This window comes from Mesoplodon mirus, assembly GCF_964341445.2.
Source record: "Mesoplodon mirus genome assembly, chromosome: 13".
NCBI lineage: Eukaryota > Metazoa > Chordata > Mammalia > Artiodactyla > Ziphiidae > Mesoplodon > Mesoplodon mirus.
The window spans coordinates 48741008-48768331 of record NC_138989.1 but is presented as its reverse complement, the minus strand read 5'-3'; positions in this window follow the sequence as shown (position 1 = coordinate 48768331).

The following is a 27324-nucleotide window of genomic DNA, read 5'->3' as shown; positions in this document are numbered from 1 at the left end:
CATATGGGATCTTCCAGGACCAGGGCACGAACCCGTGTCCCCTGCATCGGCAGGCGGACTCTCAACCACTGCGCCACCAGGGAAGCCCCTGAACCTGGCTTTTAAAATTCATTTAAACACACACATTTCTAATCAAGCTCCCTGATGAGAAGGTAATTCTCTACCAGTAGAGTGACCCAGGTGTAACCCAGCTTTCACTAGGCTGCATCAGCCTGTGGGTAAGAGGTCATATAAGGATGACGCTGAGCCAATAGCAGCCTCACCACAGGACCTCGCTGACAACCCCCAGGCTCCTCATTTGTTTCTGGGAGCCCCAAGACGTCTCCCATGTGCTCATGGAGTGGACAGTTCCCACTGTACATCTCGAGTCACATGCTGGCTGGTGCTCATTTTCTGGAGCAATAGCACTTTCATGATCCATGGCAAGTTCTGCTGGCCCAAACATGCAGAACTTGGGGTGTGCATTGCTTTGCTTTCACTCTTCATTGTCCTAGATCCCCGCTATGTTCCACATACAGTTAGGAGTCTGGGCTTCTCCCAACTCCTATTGCACTGATGTTTAACAGAATCTGAAGCAACACTATTTACACCAAAATGTCCTTGTTAAAAATAGTCTAGGGGACTTCCCTGGTGGTGCAGTGGTTAAGAATCCGCAGAGGACACGGGTTCGATCCCTGGTCCAGGAAGATCCCACATGCCACGGAGCAACTAAGCCCGTGTGCTACAACTACTGAGCCTGCGCTCTAGAGCCCACGAGGCAGAACTACTGAAGCCCGCATGCCACAACTACTGAAGCCCATGTGCCTAGAACCCATGTTCCACAGCAAGGGAAGCCACCACATGAGAAGTCTGAGCACCACAACGAAGAGTAGCCCCCGGCTCGCCGCAACTAAAGAAAGCCTGCGTGCAGCAACAAAGACCCAATGCAGCTAAAATAAATAAATAAATTAATTAATTAATTTAAACAAATAGTCTAAGATTTTTGCTATTGGTGGTGGTGGTTGATTGGTTTCTTGATTTTTATAGCCTTTCCCTCTCTAGGGCTCAGGCCTAGTCCCTGTGGGCTCAGTTAGGAGTCAGAAATCATAGAGGTCTCTGGTCCCCCAGCTTTCCCACTTCTGACTCCAGGCACTGAGTATAACTGTCATTAGATCCAGTGTGCCCATACTTACTGGCAGGGGCTGAGGAGCTGCAATTTAGGGTCAGTGCAGATCACGCTTCGCAAACTAATTAATCCAGTATTTCCAAAAGCACTCACAGTCTTAGAAAAGAAGTATTTTAAAAATGTAATGCCTTTCTCAGTAATTAAAAATAAACTTACCTTTTGCAAATCTTCTCCCATTCAGTAAGTGGCCTTTTCACTTTGTTGATCGTTTCCTTCACTTTGCAAAATCTTTGTAGTTTGATGTAGTTTCATTGTATATTGTTGTTTCTTTTGTTGTAGCTTAATTGCCTGTATAAGTGTGGGTCCATTTCTAGGCTCTCTATTCTGTTCCATTGATCTATATGTCTGTTTTTGTGCCAGTACTATACTGTTTTGATTACTGTTGCTTTGTAGTATAATTTGAAATGAGGGAAACGATATATCCAATATGGGGTTAAAATCCAAAGCAAACTAGCTCATAAAACTCAACATCAAAAAAAAAAAACAAAAAACAAATTTTTAAAATGGGCAGAGGATCTGAATAGACATTTTTCTAAAAAGACATACAGATGGTCAACAGGCACATGAACAGATGCACAACATCACTAAAATCATCAGGGAAATGCAAATCAAAACCACAATGAGATATCACCTCACACGTGACAGCATGGCTATTATCGAAAAGACACCCAATAACAGATGTTGGCAAGGATGTGAAGAAAAGGGAACCCTTGTTCATTGTTGGTGGGAATATAAATTGGTGCAGCCACTATGAAAAACAATATGGAGGTTCCTCAAAAACTTAAAAATAAAATTACCATATGATCCAGCAATTCTCCTCCTGAGTATTTATCCAAAGAAAATGAAAACAAAAATTTGAAAAGATTTATGCACCCCTATGTTCATTGCCACATTATTTACAATTTCTGTCTCTTAACTGAGCCCACAGGGACTAGGCCTGAGCCCTAGAGAAGGAAAGGCTATACAAATCAACAAACCAATCAACCACCACCACCAATACCAATATATATATATATATATATATATATATATATATATATTGCTCTGCCATAAAAAAGAATGAAATCTTGCCATTTGTGATAATATGAATGGACCTAGAAGGTATTATATTAAGTGAAATAAGACAGAGAAAGACAAATATCTGTGTGATTTCATTTATATGTGAGATGATGGGTGTTCACTAAACTTATAGTGATAAGCATTTCATGATGGAAGTCAAATCATTATACTGTACACCATAAACTTACACAGTCCTGTATGTCAATTATATCTCAATAAAACTGGAAAAAGATAAATTTAACTTTCCCAATTTCACTCTCAGAAAAAAATAAAGAGTGACAGTCACCCAGGGTTATTCTCCCAGGGCTCCAGCAACCACTGGAGGACTTGTACTGTAACCTCTTATAATGGACCCCTCACAGTAGAGTTATTTCTTGTCTTGGGTGCAGCTTTCCAATGATCTCAGTATTTCCACCTATTGCATGACATCAGAATCGTGTCAGGTTCTATGTGGGGACTGGGAAAAAAATCTACCCAGTAATCTGGGCAGCAAACTATCATAGGTAACCTCTAGTATTTCACCTCTTCCCACCACACACAAGCAAAAAATCCCTCAGCTTCTCCCCTCCATGCCCCAGCTCTTGTGGAGAACTGTCAAACTTTCCCTGCACCTACCAACCAGCTAAAAACGATTTAAGAAAAATTCACACACCTCAGTATCATTAGTCATTAGGGCAATGCAAATTAAAACCACAGTGGTATACATGCCAATTCTAACTTCAAAATGGCTAAAAATATAGGGGGGAAAAAGCTAAAATACCAAGTACTGGTGAGAGTGCAAAGCATTCAGAACTCTCATATGCTGCTGGTGGGAAAGCAAAATGGTACAGCTACTCTGGAAACAGTTTGGCAGTTTTGGACAATGTTAAACAGACATTTACCATATGACTCAGCAACTGCATTCCCGGGTATTTGACCAAAGAGAATAAAAACTTATGTTCACTCACAAATCCATGTGTGAATATTTATTACAGCTTTACTCATAATTGTCAAAATCTGGAAATAATCCAGATGCCCTTAAATCCAAGAATGGATAAACTACCAGTGGTATGTCATATCAACAGAATACTTCTCAGCAATAAAAAGGAGCAAATTATTGGTTCCCACAACAAAAAGGGTGACTTCTAAATGCATTTTGCTAAGAAAAAGAAGCCAGGTCCAAAAGGCTACATACTGTATGATTCCCTTTATATGACGTGGAGAACTTTAAGGGTGAAGACAAATCACTGGTTGTAAGAGATGGGGGTTCATGGTGACTCTACAAAGAGGCAGCACAGAGAATTTGGGGGTGGGTGATGGAACTGTTCTATATATTTGTCAAACCCATAGAACTGTGCCCCACAAAGAGTGTCTTTAACTGTATATACATTTTTTTCTTTTTTAGAAATCGGACTTTAATTCCTCATGTAAGAAGTTTAGAAATTGCCACTCTGTTCTAACAAGTGAAAATCTGAACAGACTGAAAAATCAACAACTCTTCTTGGATTCCTAAGAGAGGGGAGCATACAGAGCAAACTGCTGGACTCAAGATTGGAGAGACTGACAGTGGGATACAGAGAATAACAACTTACCAGGGCAGAGACCAATGAGAAGGATCCGCTGCAGGAACAAGTGCTGGAACTGAAACTGATGAATTGTTGGAGGCTCGGTGTGGACAAGTCTGAGAGCTACCAAATCCAGGGGGACCCAGTCAGAGGGTCCCCCTGCAATCTGTGAGGTTTACCCCCAGGAGCTGAACCAGATTCCCACAGTAAATATCAGAGAAAAACCTCCTTGGGCATCAGGGAAGGGGGAGGTAAAGGAGCCATTTTGAAATAAGCTAGAAAATGCAGTTCTTCTTAAATAGCCTCCTATCAGGAGAAACTAATTAACCCGAGTCTAACCTGCTGGCGTTTTATCACAGCCTAACTGACCTGGGAGATGAAAATACCCAATTCCAGCCCACTCAAGACAACCTGTCTCCCATCCCACTTAAGGAGGAGGAAAAAACTGAGAAACACTTGTGAAGCTTCCAGTCCAGAGGCACAGGCTCACTAAAAGACTGAGAATGAATCATAGGACTATGGAAGGCTTCCCCTCCCCCACTACTCACCTGAAAACCACATCATTAAAGGCCTATTTACAACAGTTCCTTATACATAGTACATTGAGTCCGGCCACTAAGAAATATTACAAGGCATACCAAAAGACCAAAAACACAATTTGGAGAGACAGAGCAACCTCAGAATCAAACATGGCAGGGATGTTGGAATTATCAGACTGGGAATCGTTTTTTAAACTATGATTAATATCCTAAGGACCCTAATGGATAAAATAGCATGCAAAAACAGATGGGCAACGGAAGCAGAGTGATAGAAATCCTAAGGAAAAAAACAAAAACAAAAAGAAAGCCTAGAGATTAAAAAAAAGCTGTAACAGAAATAAAGAATGCCTTTGATAAGCTTATTAGTAGATCAGACACAGCTGAGGAAAGAATTGCTGTGCTAGAAGATATACAACAGAATTTTCAAAAACAGAAAAGCAAAGGGAACAATGACTAAAAAAAAAAGAATTAATGCAAAATTAATGAAATTGAAAATAGGAAATCAATAGAGAAAATAAGCAATATCAAAAGCTGGTTCTTTGTAAAGATCAGTAAAATTAATGAGCCTCTAGAAAGTTTAAGAAAAAAGAGAGGACACAAACTACTAATATCAGAAATACTAATACCAGAAAGAGGGGATATCACTTCTGATCCCATGAAAATTCAAAGAATAATGAAGGAATACTATGATCAACTCTACAACCATAAATTTGAAAACCCAAATGAAACAGATCAACTTCTTGGAATACACAAGCTGCCAAATGTTACACAAGAAGAAATAACCAGTTAAATAGTTCTATATCTATTAAAGGAATTAAACTAATACTTATTAATAACATGACTGCACGAAAAGGATGATGAAGAAAAGAACTAACCTACTAATGTAGGAAAACAATAGTTTGACCAGATGCAGAAAGGCTAAAGACAAAAAGATTTGTATACAACTATTGCAGTTAGCAAGTGTGTTTCTCACAACAATATGGGTTAGAAATTCTGAAGGTACTTTATGTATGTACTAGAGTAGGACAAACAAGTAAATACATTATTAGATAATGAGAGCCAGGCTTCTCACTCTTATAGAAGGAAGTTACAAATAAGAAAAAGGGAAGGGCTTCCCTTGTGGCGCAGTGGTTGGGAGTCCGCCTGCCGATGCAGGGGACACGGGTTCGTGCCCTGCTCCGGGAGGATCCCATGTGCCGCAGAGTGGCTAGGCCTGTGGGCCATGGCCGCTGAGCCTGCGCATCCAGAGCCTGTGCTCCGCAACGGGAGAGGCCACATCAGTGAGAGGCCCACGTACCGAAAAAAAAAAAAGAAAAAAAAAGAAAAAGGTTACAAAAGAAAAGGGAAAGCCTAGAATGAACTTTGTGGCATTAAGACTCGAATCAAAGGTATCAATATATATGCGTTTGCAAGCATAGGTTAGTATACATACATATATACATGAAAATATACATGTGTTTGCATGCATAGGTTAGTATACATACATATATTCCAACCTCTGTTTGATGACAGGTTTAGAAGTAGTGACACTCTATCTACTAAAAATGAGCACACCTAGGAGCCCAGGCCTTGGTTTATAAATATTGTTCTACAAAAAAAAAAAAAAAATAGAACCAGGGCTCTCTGGAGAAGAAGTGAATTCCAGGAATGGGCCAGGGAAAATGAGATGAGGCTGGGGCATTGTGTAGTGCCTGAAAGTAAATAACTTCTCCAACAGGATGTAGACATGATGAACAAGCACAGGAGCCACCCTGAAGGAGCTCCCAGTGGCCAAAGCTGGAGTGATTTAAGCAAATAATAAATAACTATAATATTGGATTATAACACACATAGAATAAAATAAATACTCATAAGTCCATACTGACAAATGCAAATTAGTGAATAAATTACGAATGTATGGAGGATTCTTCCTTCCAAACTTTCAATTAATAAGTGTTGAAGAAATAAGAGAAAATCACCATTAGAATGCCCCAGTAATAATTATTACAGGCAAGATCCACTAGTGGGGCAAAAGTTTAAAAAGAAAGAATATCTGGATACTGTCAGACTGGGAAGTGTGAAACTTGACACAACCTTGGTCTAGTGATCAAGGTTAACATCACTACTGATAAGATGTATCCAACTCATATGCCCTGTGATGTGATGAAGCACTAAGAAAGTCACATCACTTGTGTGATATTCTTGCCAAAAATGCATAACCTCAACCTAATCATTAGAAATGATCAGACAGATCCAAATTGAGATACAGTCTATTAAAAACTGACCAATAGAGAATTTCCTGGCGGTCCTGTTGTTATGACTCCATGCTTCCACTGCAGGGGGCACAGGTTCAATCTCTGGTGAGGGAACTAAGATCCTGCATGCCGTGCGGTGAGGCCAAAATAAAATAAAATAAAATAAAAATAAAAACTGACCAATATTCTTCAAAGATATCCAGGAAAGACTGATAAACAGTCACTGACTGGAGACAACTAAGTAGTCATAACAACAAAATGCAATGTGGGATTAGATACTGGGAAAGAAAAGGGATGTTATTGAAGAAACTGGTAAATCCAAATTGAGACTTTAGTTAACAGTATTATGCCAGTGTTCATTTCTTAGTTTTGATAACTGTACTATGGTTATACAAGATATTAACATTAGGGAAAACTGATTGAAGAGTAAACAGGAGCTCTGTATTATTTTGTAACTTTTCTCTAAGTCTAGAATTATTTCAAAATATTAAATTTTAAAATCTTTTTAGAAACATGAGTATTCAGGGAAAATAAGGGCTCAGTTAATAAACTCCAAAAACATTTTATCACCCAGTTCAAGTTCAAAGACATACTAATATAACATTACCAAAATAAACATATTACAACTGTATTAAAGTTGTGCAGGAAATGACATTCTGCCTCACAGCATGTAGATATGTGTTTTACATTTGTGTAACTGAAGGCTAATTCCTGGAGTTTCCTTAACATGAAAGGAAAATCTGCCCCAAGTGTGTGTTGAAATCACTATTTCTAGAAGAGAGGAACTGCTGGCAACTTGAAAATGACAGTTTTTCCCCATGTCTTCTCATGAAGGTTCCAAATCCTCATGTCTGGATTCCTCCAGGGCAACCTGCTAACAATAATATAATCTGAGACTTCACTGTATGTTATGTATGTTGTGTCCAAAAAAAGACTGTTTTCTGTGGGTTAATTATAGAGCCTTATGATATCTCTGCAATGGAAATGAGATTTTATAAGTGCCAAAGCCTCCACTTCAAAAAATGAATAGGATGATACTTACCAAAATTCAACTCACTAAATTTAGGGCAATAAAATGAGTTCAATCAAGAATATTCTCTGGCTTTGGGCCCACCTCATTTCATTTGATTGTGAATAGAATACATTTCCTTTCTCAATAATCACTTGCCTTCTAGTACTTGGCTATTTTTAGAGAGGCAACAAGTGTCAATAACCATATTTGGTCCATGATAGCTGTTTTTTCACATGAAGGATCTATTTATGTTTATTATTGCTAGTTCATGTTGGCCACGTGCTTTCCTACAGTTTACTAGAACAATCAATCAAGATTTGTTTCTCTTCCTTGGTTTGCCTGGTGTGCAGTTTGTACCTAGGCAGTCCCACCCCTTCTCCTGTTTGAACTAATGGGTCTTCTGGTCCCAATGCAGTACTAGAGACTGAATCAGAGATTCCGAGTGCATCATACATTTGGTGCAAGTAGAAGAATATAAGAATGTCAATGTGTTTTATTATTCTCAGTTTTCCACCCTTCTTGAACCAGTTTCCCCTTTTCTGCCTTATTTTGTGCAGACTGGAGGTCCCTGCTTTCTGGCTCTCATGTGGGTGTGACTAATGAGGCTCACAGAAAGCAATCAAGAGGTGGGAAGAGGGCTTCCCTGGTGGCGCAGTTGTTGAGAGTCCGCCTGCCGATGCAGGGGACACGGGTTCGCGCCCCGGTCAGGGAAGATGCCACATGCCGCAGAGCTGCTGGGCCCGTGAGCCATGGCCGCTGAGCCTGCGCGTCCGGAGCCTGTGCTCCGCAACGGGAGAGGCCACAACAGTGAGAAGCCCACGTACCGCAAAAAAAAAATAAAATAAAATAAAAAAGAGGTGGGAAGAGATAGGTCACGGTATTTCCCCTGGCCTTTCTAGCTGCTTTGCAACACTTCTGACAGCGATTGCATTCCCAGTATTCTAGACATGGATTTGCCTTCCCTTCCTAATATGTTACTGCGAAACCATAATACTTGGAATGGCTGAATGTATTATTTACTGCCATAGTATCTCACACGACATCATCCTTGACCTTGGGACATTTTATGGCAAAAGAAGTTTAAAAGTATAATTGCCCTGAATTTTACCTGTCTTACAATGGACCCCATCATCCAGAAGCAGCTAGGGTTTGGGGGGTTTTTGGAGATGTTCTTTATTAAGTTGAGGAAGTTCCTGTCTAGTCCTAGTTTGCTCAGAATTCTCAACATAATGGGTGTTGAATTTTGTCTTTTTTTCCCCTATATCTGTTGATATGATCATATGATTTTTCTTCTTTAGCTTATTGATGTGGTGGATTACATTAATTGATTTTAAATGTTAAACCAACCTTGTATACCTGGACTAAATCCCACTTGGTAGTGGTGTATAAACCTTTTTATACACTGCTAGTTGATTTGCTAATATTCTGCTGAGGAATTTTGCAACCAAGTGCATGAGAGATACTGGCCTGTAATTTTCCTTTCTAACAACTTCTTTGTTTAGGGTATTACAGTAATTCTTTCCTCATAGAATGAGTTAGGATGTTCCATTTGTTTCTATCTTCTGGAATAGAGTTCAGACAATTGTTATAATTTCTTCCTTAGATGTGGCAAATTCATGAGGGTACCCACATGGGCCTGGTGCTTTCTGTTTTTGTAGGCTATTAATTACAGATTAAATTTGTAAACTGGCATAGATCTACTCATATTATCTATTTCTCCTTGTGTGAGTTTTGGTAGATTATCTCTTTCAAGGAATTGGTTCATTTCATCTAGGTTATCAAATTTGTGGGCATAGAGTGGTTCATAGTATTTTAATGTCTATGGAATCAGTAATGATGGCCCCCCTTTCATTATCAGTATTAAGAATTTATGTCTTCTCTCTTTTCTTTCTTAGTAAACCTGAGTAAAAGTTTATCAATTTTATCAATCTTTTCAAATAACCAGTTCTTGATTTCATTGATTTTCTTTATTGATAGTCTATTTTCATATCATTGATTTCTGCTTTTATTGTTATTATTTTCTTATGCTTACTTTGGATTTAATTCGCTCTTTTTCTGGTTTCCTATGATGGAAGTTTAGATATTTGACTTTAGATTTTTGTTCTGTTCTAATATATGTATTTAAAGTTATAAATTTCCTCGATGTACTGTGCTTTTGCTACATACCATGAATTTTGATAATTTGTGTTTTCATCTTCATTTAGTTCAAAATATTTTAAAATTTCTCTTAAGACTTCTTTTTGACTCATGTATTATTTAGAAGTATATTGTTTAATCTCCAAATATTTGAGGGTTTCTCAGCTATCTTTCTTTTACCAATCTAGTTTGATTGTAACGTGGTAGGAGAGCACACTTTGAATGATTTACCTACTGTAAATTTGCTAAGATATGTTTTATGGCCCAGAATGTGGTCTGTCTTGGTGAATGCTCTGTGTGAGCTTCAGAAGAATCTGTATTCTGCTGTTGGACGAATTATTTTACAGATGTCAAGGACTGCTATGTCTTTTTTTTTTTTTTTGCAGTACACGGGCCTCTTACTGTTGTGGCCTCTCCCGTTGCAGAGCACAGGCTCCGGACGCCCAGGCTCAGCAGCCACACATCGGCAGGTGGACTCTCAACCACTGCGCCACCAGGGGAACCCCAAGGACTGCTATGTCTTTTTGGAGAACTGGCTGCTTTATCATCATATGATGCTCTTCTTTATTCCTGATAATTTCACTTGCTCTGAAATCTTCTTTGCTTGAAATTGAGTTACTCCAGCTTTCTTTTGATTAATGTTAGCATGGTATATATTTTTCTACCTCTTTACTTTTAATCTGTGTCTTTATATTTAAAGTGGGTTTCTTGTAGATAAAGTAGAGTTAGTTCTTGTTTATTTATCCCCTCTGTCTCTGTCTTTTAATTGGTTTATTTAAACCATTGACATTTAAAGTGATTATTGATATAGTTGGATTAATAGCTACCATACTTATTACTGTTTTATATTTATTGCCCTTGTTCTTTGTTTCTTTTTTTCTTTTGTTGTCTTTGATACTAAATATTTTTCTTCTCTGGTGTTAAATTTGTCCTTTTAAATAATTCCATTTTTTCTCCTCTCTTAGCATATCAATTATATTATTTTTCTCCTTTCATCAGTGGTTAGCATTGAATTTGCAAATACATTTGCAACTAATCCAAATCCTCTTTCAGATAACACAAGACCACTTCACAGGTAGTGTGAGTACCTTCCTGATAACCCTCTCCCATTCCTTATGGCATTGCTGTCATTTTTTCAATCATTATACAAGCTATTCACTGTTGCCATTATTATTTTGAACAAACTTTTGTCTGTTAGATAAATTAAGATTAAGAAAAATAAGAGATTTCATTTTCATTTATTTATCTTCTAATTCTTTATGTAGATCTGAATTTGTGACATAAGTCATTTTCTTTCTTTCTTAAGAATTTCTTTTAACATTTCTTGCAAGATTGGTCTACCGGTAACAAATTCCCTCAATTTTTTTGTCTGAGAAAGTCTTTATGTCTTCTTCACTTTTGAAAGATAATTTCTGGGTTGGTGTTTTTTTTTCTTTCAACACTTTTAAATATGTTACTCCACACTCTTCTTGCTAGCATGGTTTCTGAAGAGAAGTATGATGTAATTCTTTTCCCTGCTCCCCTCCACAGTTTCTTTCAAGATTTTTCTTTGTCTTTGATTTTCTGTAGTTTGAATATGATATTCATGCCTACATATGGTTTTTGGTATTTATCCTGCTTGTTGTTCTTTGAGTTTCCTGGATCTGTGATTTAGTGTATATCATTAAGTTTTGAACATGTTCAGACATTACTGCTTTAAATATTTATCTTCCTTTTACTCTTTCTTCTCCTGATAGTTCCACTGTGTGTAACTTCCAACTTTTGTAATTGTTCCATATTCTTGAATATTCTGTTCTGTTTTTTTTTATTCTTTTTTTTTCTCTGCCTTTCACTTTTGGAAGTTTCTATTGACATTTCTTCAAACACAGAGAACTTTTTCTTGGCCATATTAAGTCTATTAATGGGTCTATCGAAGGCATTCTTCATTTCTGTTACAGTGTGGTTGCTTTAATTTCTAGCATTTCCTTTTGATTCTTTCTTAGAGTCTTCATTTCTCTGCTTCCATCACCCATATATTCTTGCATTTTGTCCACTCCTCTACTAGAGTCCTCATAATGTTAATGACAGTTTTAAATTTCTTGTCTGATAATTCCAACATCTCTACACTATCTGAGTCTGGTTCTGATCCTTGCTCTACCTCTTCAAACTGTGCTTTTTGCCTCTTTTTGCTGAAAGCCGGATATGATGTGCTTAGTTAAAGATCTAAGTGAAATAGTTTTTAGTGTGAGGTTTTACATTTATTTGGCCAGCAGTTAGTCTGTGTTTATGGTTTGCTGTAACTGTGAATGTCAGAGGCTAAAATTTCCTCAAGTCTCCTTGTTTTTTTTTTGTTTTTTTTGTTTTTTTTGGTGTCCTTGTTTTCATCTCTGCTGCTGTCTTTGGTTTTTCCTAGAGACTTTTTAAATAAGTCTAATTCATGCAGTTCTTTCTGCTGTATTTTCCTGTTATTACACAGGAGTCCTGTTGACATAATGTAAGATGTGGGGAGAGGATAGCACCATCTTAGAATTAGGTCTCAGTCTCTTAATGAGCTGTACCCCTGGTCTGTGACCTTTACCAGCATTTCAGTTGTTTCCCCCTTAGGTGAGACAGAAAGGCCAGAGTGGTCTCGAGTTAGATGTTTCCCTTGTCTCAGGTCCATTAGTCTCTGGTAAGACACCAGTTGGTTAGGCTCTGGTAAAATAGTTTCCCTTGATGATAGGCTTTGTTAAGAAGAACAGAAGGCCCTTGATATATTTCAGTATGGCTATTTTCCCCCTCTCCCTGCCATAAACAAAGGGAATTTTTTTTCTGATGTTTACTGTGAGAACCTGGTATGGCTTCTGGAGGTAAGACTCACAAAAGTATCAGGCCCCCCTGAGGCTGGGCCCCCTCGATTTGCCTATCCTGACCTCTAGCAATTTGTTAATTGCCATTTAGGTTTTTCTACCCTGGTACTTATTTCTGAGGATGTTTCTGTTGCTGGGCTTCTGCTCTAGTACCTGTGATACTCTGTATCCACCTGTCTGTCTCTTCAGTTTTAGTGTCAGCAGTTTGACTTGTGACTTCAATTCTCTGATATATCTAAGAAGAGTTATTGATTTTCAATATGTTCAGCCTCTGTGAGGATGGCAGTGATGACTTCCAAACTTTTTACATGCTGGACAAGAAACCAGAAGTTCTCAACATGTTATTTTCAGTTCTGAAAAATTGAAAACATATAAATGTCCATTACCTGGAGAGTGAATAAATATACTGTGTTATATAATAAATTATCTTACATCAATAAAAATTAACAACTAATGAACTAGAAATTTCTATCCCAACACTGATGAATATCATAAACATTTTGCTGAGGGAAAATATTAAATTTATTTTGATACTATTTATATAATGTTTAGAAACATGCAGAAAAATATGATATAGTGTTTAAGCATACATAAATAATGTAATAAAAAATAGAGAGTACAAAGAAATGTGAAGGAATAGTAAATTCCAAATTCAAGTTTGGAGTTACTGGAGGAGGGAAGGGACAGGGAGGGATTGGGATAGGGTCATGGAGGGTTTCATAGAGAGCTTCCATGAAATTGTAACATGTCATTTCTTAAACTGGACAGGGATTTTATCAGAAGTAATCCTTATACCTTTTATCTTAGACATTACAAAATAAATGAACATCCATACTCTGTAATACTATACAGCTATGAAAATGAATGAAGTAGAATTATGTATGCAGAATTGGAAAGATCCCCAAAACATCTTTTTAAGAAAGCAAATCATACAACTATATGAATGAAATGAGCATGTTTGAATGTGAGTATATGTGGATATAACACACATGAAAGTTTAAATATCAAACTTTTAGTGATGGTTACCTCGGAGGGGACAACTTCAATTTGGAGGAAAAGAAACAAAGAAAAAAATTCATGTTAGACTTTGCCTATTTATGTATTGTTTGAGTACTTTACCATAAAATGTATACACTACGTACATAATAGAACAAAATGGTATTCTTTCTCTCTCCTAAAATGTTTAAACTCTGTATATGTTAATAATATAAGCAAGAGGAAGAAACTAATGAGGAGGAATGATAAGAAGAGAATGTGAGAGTAAACAGGGTAACAAAAAGACTTTAAGTTCCAAACTGAAGCACTGAGGTTTGGAAATGAGGAATCCCCTCTCCTTTAAAATTCATTACTGTAGAGAGGTAATGAATTGTCAAGGTAGAGCGGACTCAAGAATCTGTGGGCAGTAAATAGAGTAATGGATTAAATGATGGTTCAGCAACCCAGGGACCTGAATTCCTTAGAAAAGAAATTCCTAGAATAGCATTATAACACCTTTATGAAAAGCCTAGTGGTTTTGTTTCCTGTTTGTTTGTAGGGTATAGTCATGAATATGACCCAATGAACACCTCAGTTAAGGAGACTCCCAAAGGAGGAGATCTGCCATCTGAAAAATGTTTGCTTCCTTTGTAGTTGGTTAATAAATCTCAAAGAGGTATTTACTTCATATTTTGGATTTGTCTAAGAAAGGGCAGAGATTGTCTAGGATAGCTGGTTATTTTCTTGAATGGTTGCTTAACATTTAAAGTTTTACAACAGTTTAACATTCACATTTTGGAGATAGAAAACATAGCTGTAAAATTTTGATCCAATGTTGTTAAAAGTAAAATAAACTATAGGTCACAAAAATATTTTATAAACTCTGTGGAAGAATATTATTGGTCAATAACATTTCAAAGTTATAATGATAAGGTTGGGATATTTCTATTCGGTGATCATAGACTCAAAGCAAAGTAAGTGCAGGGCAAGAGACATGTCAGAAGGGGGAAAAGGTTCTATTTACATTTGTGAAAGCTCTGTCTCTTGCTATGTCTTAGTTATAATACTACAAAAGCAGCAATATCTTCAGGAGATACTCAGTGGGAATTGCAAGTTCGTTTGGTGTTTGTTCTGCTGGGGCACTAAATAGTTCTTGTTTCACCTCCCCAAAATAGAACATTCAACATTCATGAAGCATGTGAAACACTGTATTTTTAATTTAGTCTATAGAATACATTTGTTACAGAAAGTGGAATATTTTCATCAAAACTGAAAGTGAACTGACCAGCCTTGTATATCAAGAAATAAATTATATGGGATACTTTGTTAGAAAAATGCTAAAATCTCTGGGTCTAGTTTTCTCCTATAGATTACAAATAAAATACAAGAGTGCCTCTAGCAGATCACAATTATATTTTACTGAAAACTTCTCTGATCATCATACACAAAATCATCCTCTGCATGTATTGGCATAATTTTAATTATTTCTTTCTTCTGTAAATCAAAACTATTTAAACTAACCTGGGTGGTAATTTCTTTATGATGAGGAAATGTCTGTTCTAATTGGCTATTCTTTTCCACCATGCCCACGGGTCCTTAATCATTAATATCACTCTTTTAACTATAATAATCACTTTTCTTAGCATCCATTTCCTTTTTTTATTGACTATCTGACATGGAAAGTCCATAAATATTAAGACATTAACATCCCAATATAAATTCAGATTTCATCTTCATTGATTATTACATTAGGAAAACCCAATTATGAGATTTTATATTTGTAATATGAGGTTTTCACTTTTTTACCCAGGAAGGAGATAAAATTTACTTTCTGGAGGTCAGAAGATAAACAAGAAAGAAAAGGACTGCGTGTTGTGGGTTTTGTAGAAATAATTTCTTCAAAAAAAATTACCTATGAAAAGAAAATGAGTTAAAATCTAATTTTAATAGTTAATAACAAGAGTTAGCAATTATTTACTGAGAGCCAGGCTCTATTTTAAACATTTGCTTTGTCTATTGAATCCTTTCAGTAACCTTATGAGATATAAAATTTCATTTCATTTTACTAAAGATGTAACTGATCAACAGGGAACCCAACTCGCCCAAAACACACAGCTGGAATTGCAAGAAATCAGAGCCATCAGTCTGGCTCAAGGTTGACCTTGCAATCTTATCATCATTGCTTCCAACATCCTACTCACATCAAGGGTGCTGTAGTATAGTATCCAGTCCACACCCAGTATCCTTATTTATCTGTAGTTGCGGCCAGTAAAACAAGAATGAAACAAACTAAAATTGTAAATATGTAATCAAAAACAAACATATGCAGGGACTTCCCTGGTGGTCCAGTGGTTAGGACTCTGCACTTCCATTGCAGGGGGCACAGGTTCCATCCCTGGTCAGGGAACTAGGAACCCGCATGCCTCGTGGCATGGCCAAAAAATTAAAAAAAACAAAAACACAATGAAACAAAACAAAAAAACACATGTCAAACCCACATGGTGCTTTTCTGATTTAAAAAATTAGTTTCTCCACATGGTTTAAAAGAATTTTTAATGGGGGCAACATAGATTCTTAGCAGAAACTTGGAAATGGAGGCGTTTTTTTTCTCAGGTATAATAACCTCTAGATTATTCTGTGGCAGTTTTAAAATGTTACCTTAATCACAGTGGTGAACATTAATGAAGGTTCATGCCAGATGAAATGGGAAGTTGAAGGTCACATGAAACTCAATATATTTAATAAAACTAACTTTGCATTTCACAATTAAATCAGATGGTTATGAAATATTTCCTTGAAAGATGGAGAGGAGAGTATCAAAGTTTCACATTTCATCCAAAAGCCTTTCTCACAGAAAAGTAATAAATCATTACTGAGTGGTTCTCTACAATAATAAATGCCAAGATATGGTCAGTTTCCACCTCACTGAATATGAACCAGCAAGGGTGCTCTTAGAATGAACTTTATCTCCTGAAGAAATTTAAACTAGATTTGAATTAAAGAAAAGAAAGAAAAATCACAATTTCTCCAGTGCTTCACTTGCGTCTAGTATTATCCTAGGTGCTTTTATATATTGCCATTTAATTGAAATTCCCTCAATAGTTTTTAGCTGAAGGTGTTGATATTCTCTCCATTTTCACAGATGAAAGAACAGAGCTTTAAAATGCTGGACCTAGTTGGCAGATGGCCAAACTGGGATTCAAATCACTGCTCCAGCCAACCTTCTGCCTCTCTTAAGGAAACACATGTGAGCTTCATTAAGGATTGACATGAAAGAGCCAGTCATGAAGCATGTGCATGCAAACCAGAAATGCCTTTGCTTCCCAAATACACCCCTCTTTCTTTGCTGATCCTTCACATTTCAGAATTAGGGTTTTGTTTGTTTGTTTATTTGTTTCCCTTGATCTAATATTTATTACTTGCTCCTAAAATGCAAATGGTCTAGGAACAAGTAACAGAATATTTTATATCAGTCATTGATGAATGAATAGTATGAGTAAGTTCTTAAGCTTCTTTTTGGAAAGGCAAATTTTTTTGGTTTATTTTATTGGTTGATTGATTGATTGGCTGCGTTGGGTCTTTGTTGCTGCGCGCTTGCTTTCTCTAGTTGCGGCGAGCGGGTTCTACTCTTCACTGTGGTGCATGTGATTCTCATTGCGGTGGCTTCTCTTGTTGCAGAGCACAAGCTCTAGGCGCGTGGACTTCAGTAGTTGCAGCACACGGGCTCAGTAATTGCGGCTTGCGGGCTCTAGAGCGCAGGCTTAGTAGTTGTGGTGTACGCATTTAGTTGCTCCACGGCATGTGGGATCTTCCCGGACCAGGGCTCGAACCCGTGTCTCCTGCATTGGCAGGCGGATTCTTAACCACTGAGCCACCAGGGAAGCCCTATTTTATTTTATTTTTATTTTTTTAAAGCAAACAATTTTTATTGAACTAAAGTTGATTTATAATGTTTCAGGTGTACAGCAAAGTGATTCAGTTACACCTAGAGATTGTGGTACTAAGTCAGACAGAGAAAGACAACTATCATATGATATCATTTACATGTGGAATCTAAAAAAATGATACAAGTGAACTTATTTACAAAACAGAAATAGACTCATGACATAGGAAACAAATTTGTTTCCAAAGGGGAAGGGATAAATTAGTTGGGACTAACAGATACACACTACTATATATAATTAGATAAACAACAAGGATTTACTGTATAGTGCAGGGAACTATATTCAATATCTTGTAATAACCTAATAGAAAGGCAACTTTTAATAGAAGAAAGGAAATGGAAAAAAGGGGTGTATGAGGAGCAGGTTGAAGATACACTTCAAATACCACAAACTGTTAGCTCTGTTTAGCTTCCTTGTCTGGGGGCAGAATATCAGGCACTTTTTCAATGGAAAATTAAAAACACAAAAATATAGTTCTAAGATAACACCATTAGACTTCTTTATTGAGTTTATTGAGTTTCCACAGCTCTAAGACTGATAGAAGAATTTTTTCTTGGTAGATGGCTAAGACTTGTCAAGCATGTTTTAAAAGGAAGTCTAAATGTGTCTCCTGAGTTCATCTGAGGAGGTTTTAATACCAAAGAGAAAATAGTTGTGATCTAACCTTTGGAATATCTCTAGATTTCTATTTCTTCCACAAGAAGTTTTCCATTGTTTGTGTAATGAAAACTAAAGACCTAAGTCACATTTGTGTTCACCTAGGGGTAAGATAGGAATAAAGACACAGATCTACTAGAAAATGGACTTGAGGATATGGGGAGGGGGAAGGGTAAGCTGTGACAAAGCGAGAGAGAGGCATGGACATATATACACTACCAAATGTAAAATAGATAGCTAGTGGGAAGCAGCGGCACAGCACAGGGAGATCATCTCGGTGCTTTGTGACCACCTAGAGGGGTGGGATAGGGAGGGTGTGAGGGAGGGAGACGCAAGAGGGAAGAGATATGGGAACATATGTATATGTATAACTGATTCACTTTGTTATAAAGCAGAAACTAACATACCATCGTAAAGCAATTATACTCCAATAAAGATGTAAAAAACAAAAAACAAATCCAAAAGCTGTAGTAATTCTTTTCATTTATTTATTTCCAGCATGAATGTTAGGTATTTTTCTTATGTCAACTATTCTAAGAAGAAACAAACTGTGACTAAAAGCAAAGACAATGAGAAGCTTTTCAGCACTGGGAGAAAATAGTCTTATAGTATTTGTGGTTTCATAAATCAGTTTTGTCATGATAATTAATTATCAACATATGATGTCTCTAGATAACACTTTTTTTTTTCCTGTTTGGGGTGTTTTTTCTATGGTCTCCAAATACAACCGATAAATGTAAAGTCATAAAATCTTCATAATATCCAAAATATGCTTGTCTGCAGTGGTGAGCAAGAAAGTGCTTACATATATCTCTTCAGCCCTTGGTGGAGGGCATTGTAGCTGTTTCCTGCTTTGTCAGCGAAACCCATAAAAGATTAAATGTTGTGTACATAATAGCCAGTTAGCACAGGTCTGTCTTGGAGGCTGGCAGGTGTTTTCATAAAATTTTGCCCCACCTGTCACAGCACAGAGGGAGGCCAGCACCTGGCAACCTTATAAACAGCACCCTCTTTAATTGCTTTGAAACAGCACAAGCAGCAGCCGCCACTGCCAACACTGTTAAGTAAACAACAGGTTTTACACCTGCTGGAGCAAAATTCTGCCCTTACTATATTGGCCAATCATGGGACACCCAGGTAACTTGGGCAGCCTATCCTAATGCGAGTGGCCTAGGAGATTAGTAGCTGTACATCAGGATTGAGTCTTTCCCTCAGATGTGTAATATTTGCTCCGTGGTTGCCTCTGGAGGGCATTTGATTCAAGCCCCTCCATATGAAATCTGGATAATTAAATTTGTCCTATAGACAGTTCCTTTTTGCTCTTCCTCCTTCCCTCCTCTGACTCCTTTTGAGGATGATAACAAGAAAAGATGATTTAGCTCTAATTTTCCATTTTCTACATGATCAACAATACCTATTAGAGATCCACAATGGAAGATGGGGGTGGGCAAATGAACATGCTACCAATGGCCACTCAAAGATCCAAGCTTTCAGCCTCCATGACCAGAGAAACGAGCACCACCACCCCATACACACATACATGATTCTGCGATTTGTGGCAAGATCTATTCCAAGCCTCAGTAAGAAACACAGTTCAGGCTTCAGGGAACAAAGGCCAGAGAAATGGAACACAAATGGACAAGGGAGAAATACAACCCCAAAGTGTTCGTGAGAATGTCCCCCCTCCTTGTTCACATCTTCTACAAGCTGTAGAAATCTCTCAGCACTGGATTTGACTGTAACACACATGCACATCACTACTTCTAGGTGGGAAAAGTCGAACTACACAAGGCTTATTCATAGAGAAAATTATTTGATACTCTCAAAGTTAGTAGATGATCATGAATTGGGATTCAGTATGTATTTATTTGTACACCGTTTAATCCTCAGAACAAGTCTCCTTGAGATTTGACTGTTTCTAAAAATGGTAAAGGACAGGGCTTTGGTTTATCAGAGCTAGCACACTTTCAACAAGAACACACAACAATATAAGCTGAGCCTTGATAAGGAGAGAGAAAAAAAAGAGTCTTGTGAATCATGGGTGGAAATATACTAGAACATGCAATGTTTTAGGTTCTTTCATTTTCATCACAAACACAGAAAATTCAACCAAAAGAACAAAGATTGGATAGGCCTGAAGGCAAATGATCAAAAGTCTGTTTCAGATCCTAAAGCCAACAGAGTATTTTGCCTATGACTTGTTGATACTATTTTGATCAAAAAGAATAATGTAATTGTGGACTAGCCCGAGGTTAAAGAATATTTCCAATGAAGTAAGTTAATTATTTATTACCATTGGTTTGGGAGAACATTTCTGCAAAATCAAGATATATTTCTTTTTCTACTTTAATATTTCTAAGAATTATATAACAACTCCCCAAATTTGTTATTAAAGCAAATAACAATTTCTGTAACATGAAGCAGTTGGTTAGTGTGCTATATCAAACACATGCCTTCATATATGTTTTAAATAAAATAACGTATAAGTTACGTGCCTCTTACCTAATAAATGAAGCATATAAGAATGTAAATTTTCACTTTTGGACTTTCTCTTGGGTCATGCTAACCACTAAAAAACTAGCAGTGTACAAATGGAGAGAAATACAATCAGAAATTTGTGAAGAAATCTCTAGGGTTTGTTGAATCCAGTTTGCTGAAGTTCCAAAGAACTTCAATTAAAGAATTTTAGCCAAGATCTATATGTTATATAAGTGGAGTATAAAGAAATAATGAAAAAAAATCACTCCAGCTTTTTCTCTTATTCTATCCTTTCTTTTAACATCTGTAGCAACATCAAAAGAAAAACAGATATTTAGATTCAAAGGGGCAAGTTTTGTGATCTGGATTATAGTAGGACAGAAGGAGCACTATTTATTCCCCCAAATTATAGAGGAGTATTTTGAGATATATAAATGGAATTATCCAGTGAAAACAAATTTTTCATAAATATGAAAGTGGGGCATGATGACATCTGAATCCTAGAGTTTTGAGGCCTTGATATGTGAATCTGAGAACACTATTTGGCCTGACCATCAGTCTTCATCTGTACAAAGGCAATAACAAACTGATATTCAATGATTTCTTGTAAGAAATAACTGATAGGGATGACAAGGAAAGTTGGATGCTTATCTGTTCATCTCTCTATTGTGCCGATTTTTAAAAACATAGATGTGGCTACGTCTCCTCAAAACTAACAAAACAAGCAAATAAAACATCTTAAGATCATTATTCTTACTTTAATCAAACCAGTCTCAAGAATAAAAAAACGAGATAACTGATACTGCCTGTGGGTGAGAAAGGTGGAGGGCAGGAAAGAGGGATCAATAAACATAGTTTTAGGGGAGACTAACATCTACATAGAAGAGAAAGACCGTCTTTTGTAAGTAATGTGAAATTGTATGCTAAGATTTCATACCCAGAATTTTGCCTTACACACAGTAGAAACTAAGTAATTATTCAATTAAATATTTTATCAGTTTTAATGAATTATAATTTATCTACAAAACACACAAGTTTTAAATATACAGTTATGTGAGTTTTAACAAATGTATACACTTCTCTAACCAGTTCCTTATAAACCAGATATAGAATATTTCTATCAATCACCCAAAAAAGTTCTCTCATGTCAATAATTCCTGTTTCCTCTCTCACTGTCAACAGGCAACCACACCTAAATTCTGCAACTACACTTAATTTCACCGGTTATAGAAGTTCATGTAAATGGAAGTATACAGTGTGTATTCTTTTATCAGGCTGCTTTGCCCAACGTGGTTGTGATATTCATCCATGTGACTGTGTGTATCACAAGTTCATTCACTGTCATTGCTGCCTAGCATCCCATTGTATTAATATGCCATAAATTGTTTATTTATTCACCTATTAACAGATATTTGGATTGCTCCCAATTTTTGGCTACAATGAATAGCATGCTATAAATATTTAAATACAGATATCTGTGGACAGCATTTTCATTTAAGGCATTAAGTATATTAGTATAAATTTATTTATAATATTCATAATATTCCCTATTTTCTGTTTTTCTTCTTTGTTTTAATGAAGCACTATTATGATTTCATTCTCTCTCTCTCTCTCTCTCTCTCTCTCTCTCTCTCTCAGCTCATTAGCTATACTTTGGTTGGTTTGTGTGCCTGTTTGTTTTTTTGTGGATGAACTAGTGTTTACATGTCCAAGGTATGTACTCCAGTGAAATAAGTCAAAATAGTTCTTACTTCTCCCTGGTCCATCCCTCATTACTCCAATCCCCTGTTAAAGGTGATAAAACTGTACATTAAACTTTCCCTGTTCAAATTTCTCTGTGGTTTCTGTCTTCTGCTTGAACCTTGATTGATAGATAATTGTCTTCAGAAAGATACTTTAGGTAAGGTAGGCAGAAATCTGACTTGATTTACTGTTCTGCTGAGTTCAGTTTCTAGACCTGACTTCAGCTTGATTTGATCAAAGGTTGAGTTGGTTTGGAGTGAGGTCGGGTCGTGGCTTTAATTCCTCTAACAGATCACTGGAATTAGAACACCAGGAGTTTACTAGATCCCTCTTTGCTCTTCAACCCCACTTCTTATATGGATGCAGCCCTGATATACATTATCTCATCACAAGTTGAGTTGAGTGGGAGTTTAGTTATGACTTTGATTAGACTAAGTTCATCTCTGGCTTCAACTGCTTTGACTTTGAGTTAACTGTCTCTCTACAGTAGGACCCTGGGATCAAATCACAAAACAGGAGAACCTCAAGACTGCACATCTGTGAAGCCATGAGATTGTGAGACCATAAGACTTCAGGATTTAGGATTGCAGAACAGAAACCTGCAGAGATCTCTTTCTGTTCTCCAGTCCCACCCACAGCTTTTCCTTAACTTATTAAAATTCCTATGTAAGATAATTTATTGATAGAAGACATTTGTTTTCTGCTTTTGAGACTCCTACAGTTTCAAATCCGGCATCCAGCATGCCAGTGCATGGGCTTGTTCAAAGGTAGCTGGTTTCTCCTTGTCTAAACAAAATACTGCAGGCTTGAACCACTACGAGCCCTGCCACCACCTCCAGCAATTGGTCTCAGAGGGCTCATCTCTCTGGAGTGTACTATTTTTTTGTTTGTTTGCTTGTTTTTTAGATATTTTTGTATCTATAGATCTTCATTAACTTTAAAGAAATGTATGATTTTTGTTGTCTGGTGATTTCTTTTAGTTTCAGTGGGAGTAAATATTCCATCTAAAGATTATATATGGCCTATAGATATATAGAGTGTCCATGCCGAAGCACAGAAAAATACCTTTATAAGGTAAAGGTCAGATACTAACAATAATAAAAATTAATTTTTAAAGATCAAAAGCTACAAAAGTCACCCTTAAAATCACCCACTTCTTTTTAAGTATTTATACAATGAAGTAAAATTTTCACTGATTTCAGACCTCAAAGGCAATCATTATTAATGTTTTGGTGAATATAGTTTAAGATATTTTCCCACTGGGAATTTTTCTTTCTTTTTTCTTTGCCGCCCTTATACAGACATTGCCACATGTACATATAATCACATCTATATTTTTATAAAAATTGATATACAACATGTATTACCCTATAACCTGCTTCTGTCACCCTTCCAGATCAAAACATATAGGTTTTTGTTTTATTTAACTGCTACAGGGAACAACATTGCACAAACCACAACTTATATTAACAGCACTCTATTGATAGCCATTCATGTCCTTTCCATTTTCACTACATTTACTATTCTTAAAATTATATCTTTTAAACATTCCTAAAAAAAGGATTTCTAGAATCTAAAATGTAAGTTTGCAGGGTGGGGAGGGTAGGGGAGAATGTTCAAAAGAGGAAAGAAAAGCTTTTTGTCTCATAGGTAGAAAAAGCTGATGACTGGCAAAATAGTAGGCCATTTTAAAATAAATGATGAGGGCTTCCCTGGTGGCGCAGTGGTTGAGAGTCCGCCTGCCGATGGAGGGGACACGGGTTCGTGCCCCAGTCTGGAAAGATCTCACATGCCGCGGAGCGGCTAGGCCCGTGTGCCATGGCCGCTGAGCCTGCGTGCCCGGAGCCTGTGCTCCACAGCGGGAGAGGCCACAGCAGTGAGAGGCCCGCATACCGCAAAAAAAAAAAAAAAGATGATGTCCTTATATACAGGGATAATTTTGTTCTCTAAATGCCAAAAAAAAAAAAAAGGAAGATCTCAGTTTCATATTCTACTGGTCAATTAAGCCACAGAAAACAAAACCAAACAAACAAAACAAATTGCATTTTCCCCTTTTGATGATGTAGTATGAATCCATCTTTAAATCCATTCAAAGAAATTTTCTGCCAAAGTCATTACTGCTCACTGATTGCACTGCAACTCTTTTCCTGAACAGAGCAGAGTTATAATGACTAGAGACATACAGTTTCCTAAAATAAGGCCATGTGGTAACACTCCCCTGGATACAATATGACAAGGACAGACAGACAGGAGGAAGCCTAAATAACCCATTGCAGGTAAAACATCTCCTTAGACTTTCAGCTCTCCACTCCTGCCCCTTGGAGCCTGTGCTCCTCAAATGTCCCTGCCAAGCCTCGAGGGACAGAAATCCACTGAGTCCTGAGCAAAGACTGACAGGCCCCTTCCACTATCCTCTGTGTTGCACACAAAGTGTCAGCTATGATTGCATTTCATGAACAGGCTAATTAATTGCACACTGAGCCAACAAACTGAGCTGTGGAGAAAAAAAAAGATATGGGTGGCAATTCCACTCAGCTGCCTTTAGTGGGAGCAGAAGATGGGTATCAGAATCGAGAGTCTGAGTCAGATTTCCCCTTGCATGTCCAGATAGAAAGAAACAGAGAACAGCGAATGAAAGGATCCACTAATGAGCAAATGTCATGATGCCTCCCACTCAGCCTTGTTCTGTGTCTGGAAAACTCAGTAACCACCGCTCAGTGACTAATGATGCCATTACCAAATTTCTCTGTACATAAAGAATAAGTAAATCAGCTGTGACCATGGAAATATGGGCCAATACTTTTTTTAAAATTTGCTTTCTGTGAGGTTTAGTGCTCATATTCCCTCTTTATTTTGTACCCTTTTCCCCCAGGTTTTTGATAACCCAGGAACAGGAGCTTTTAACCAAGCTAGACTTTAAGGAGATTTCTTTGGGTTCCCTGTCTTACAGCATCTAAGAAACTTTTAAAACAAAGCAGAGAACTGCACATTACCTTTATATATGTTAAGTTTTTATGTCTAACAAGTAGGCTGGGGAGGAAACCCCATAATGAGAACAATTACACAGAAAAAAGAGAGACACATGCACAGTCAATGTCTTTGTTATTGTGGGATACACTTGCCCACTTGTCTATACCAAAATTAAAAAATGATTTAAAGGGGAAGAGTTATTTTTCATTAGGTGTCAAAGGCAACCTTAGCAAAAAGTTACCATAATAAAAAAAATTACTATATATCATTGTACTAGGCACGGGGTGGTGGGGGGGAGGTTAGGATCCTGCAAAGTCTCTGCTTAAAGACATTCAAACAAATCAATGTATATTGTTCTCATTAAGTTTTTCTTTTTAATTATAAAATATTAACAGCTGTAGAACTTCCTTAGTTGATTTATTTGTTCATTCAACCAATCAACCAATATTTTCTAAGAGTGTGTATGTGTGTGTGTGCACATGTGTGTATCCAGTACTGTGCTAAGAACTGGGAATCCAGGACTAAGACACTCCCTGCCCTTTAGGGGTTCACAGCCTAGGAAAGAAACTGAGACTGGTAGCCCTAGTGAGTCCCAAGCACTGAGCAACATTCAAAGTTTGTGTCTTGTACCAAACCCACACAGTAGGTTTATGAGATGTATGTATTTAATAAATGAGGACACTGAGGCTCAGAGACGTGAAGTAATTTACCCCAGGACGTTTCAGCTTCTAAACAGAAAGAGAAAGATGCAACCCAGTCTCTGTGGCTCCAAACCTCGGGTTCTTCCCACTCTACCACACTACCTCTAGTGGGAAAGACAGGAAAGCAAACATGGCACAACACAACCCAGAGGGTGATGGACATAAGGAACTCTCCAGCATGATGTGATTTTTTTCTTCCTCTCTCTAAAATGGTATGGGCAGGTTAATCAGAAGGAAAGTCAATATTATGACTGCTTGTTTTTATATTTCTGCCTGACAGTCCAGATAAAAGGCTTTAATTCTGGGTATCTTTGAGAACACAAAGCCTCGGAGCTCTGAAGCATTGCGTCAATAAGCACTTCTAATTAAATGGTTTAATAGTCAATCCTTACTTAGTTAGATTCATGAAAAATTTACATATGCATTCCATACCCAGCCCCCATTATGCTCAGCATATCATGTTTCCTCCAAGAGTAAATGGACTGGAATTTTCCCCAGCCCAGAATTCTGTCTATATTTGCAGCCATCCTAACTTCTTTCTCTCTGATCTTGTCCCTTCAAAGTCCAATATCTTCATCTCGCTTCCACACCACTTTCTCTGGTTCTTTGTATTCCAGCACTTTCTCCCTCCTGTAGGTTCAAAGTCTCTCTCCCCTGACTGAAGGAAATTCAAACCATAAACATGCTAAAGTCTCTTCTATTTAAAAGTAAGAAATAAAGCAAACAGAAACCAAAGAAAACCCTCTTAACTTTGCATCACTCTTTTTCTATTGGTCCTATCTTCCCATTTTCCTCAGTTTTCTGGGAAGTTTTTGTCTGTATTTGCTGTATTCAGTTTCTCCTTTTATTTTATTTATTTATTTTTTTAAACATCTGTATTAGAGTATAATTGCTTTACAATGGTGTGTTAGTTTCTTCTGTATAACAAAGTGAATCAGCTATACGTATACACATATCCCCATATTCCCTCCCTCTTGCGTCTCCCTCCCACCCTCCCTACACCACCCCTCTAGGTGGTCACAAAGCACTGAGCTGATCTCCCTGGGCTATGCAACTCTTTCCCACTAGCTATCTGTTTTACGTTTGGTAGTGTATATATGTCCATGCCACTCTCTCACTTTGTCCCAGCTTACCCTTCTCCCTCCTCGTGTCCTCAGGTCCATTCTCGATGTCTCTGTCTTTATTCCTGTCCTGCCCCTAGGTTCTTCAGAACCTTTTTTTTTTTTTTTTTTAGATTCCATATATATGTGTTAGTTTATCACTTTTTATTCATTCCTCAACTGCTATGTTGTGACCTCTGGCTCTTCAAAAAATACCTTGAATTATTGGAGGATTTTAT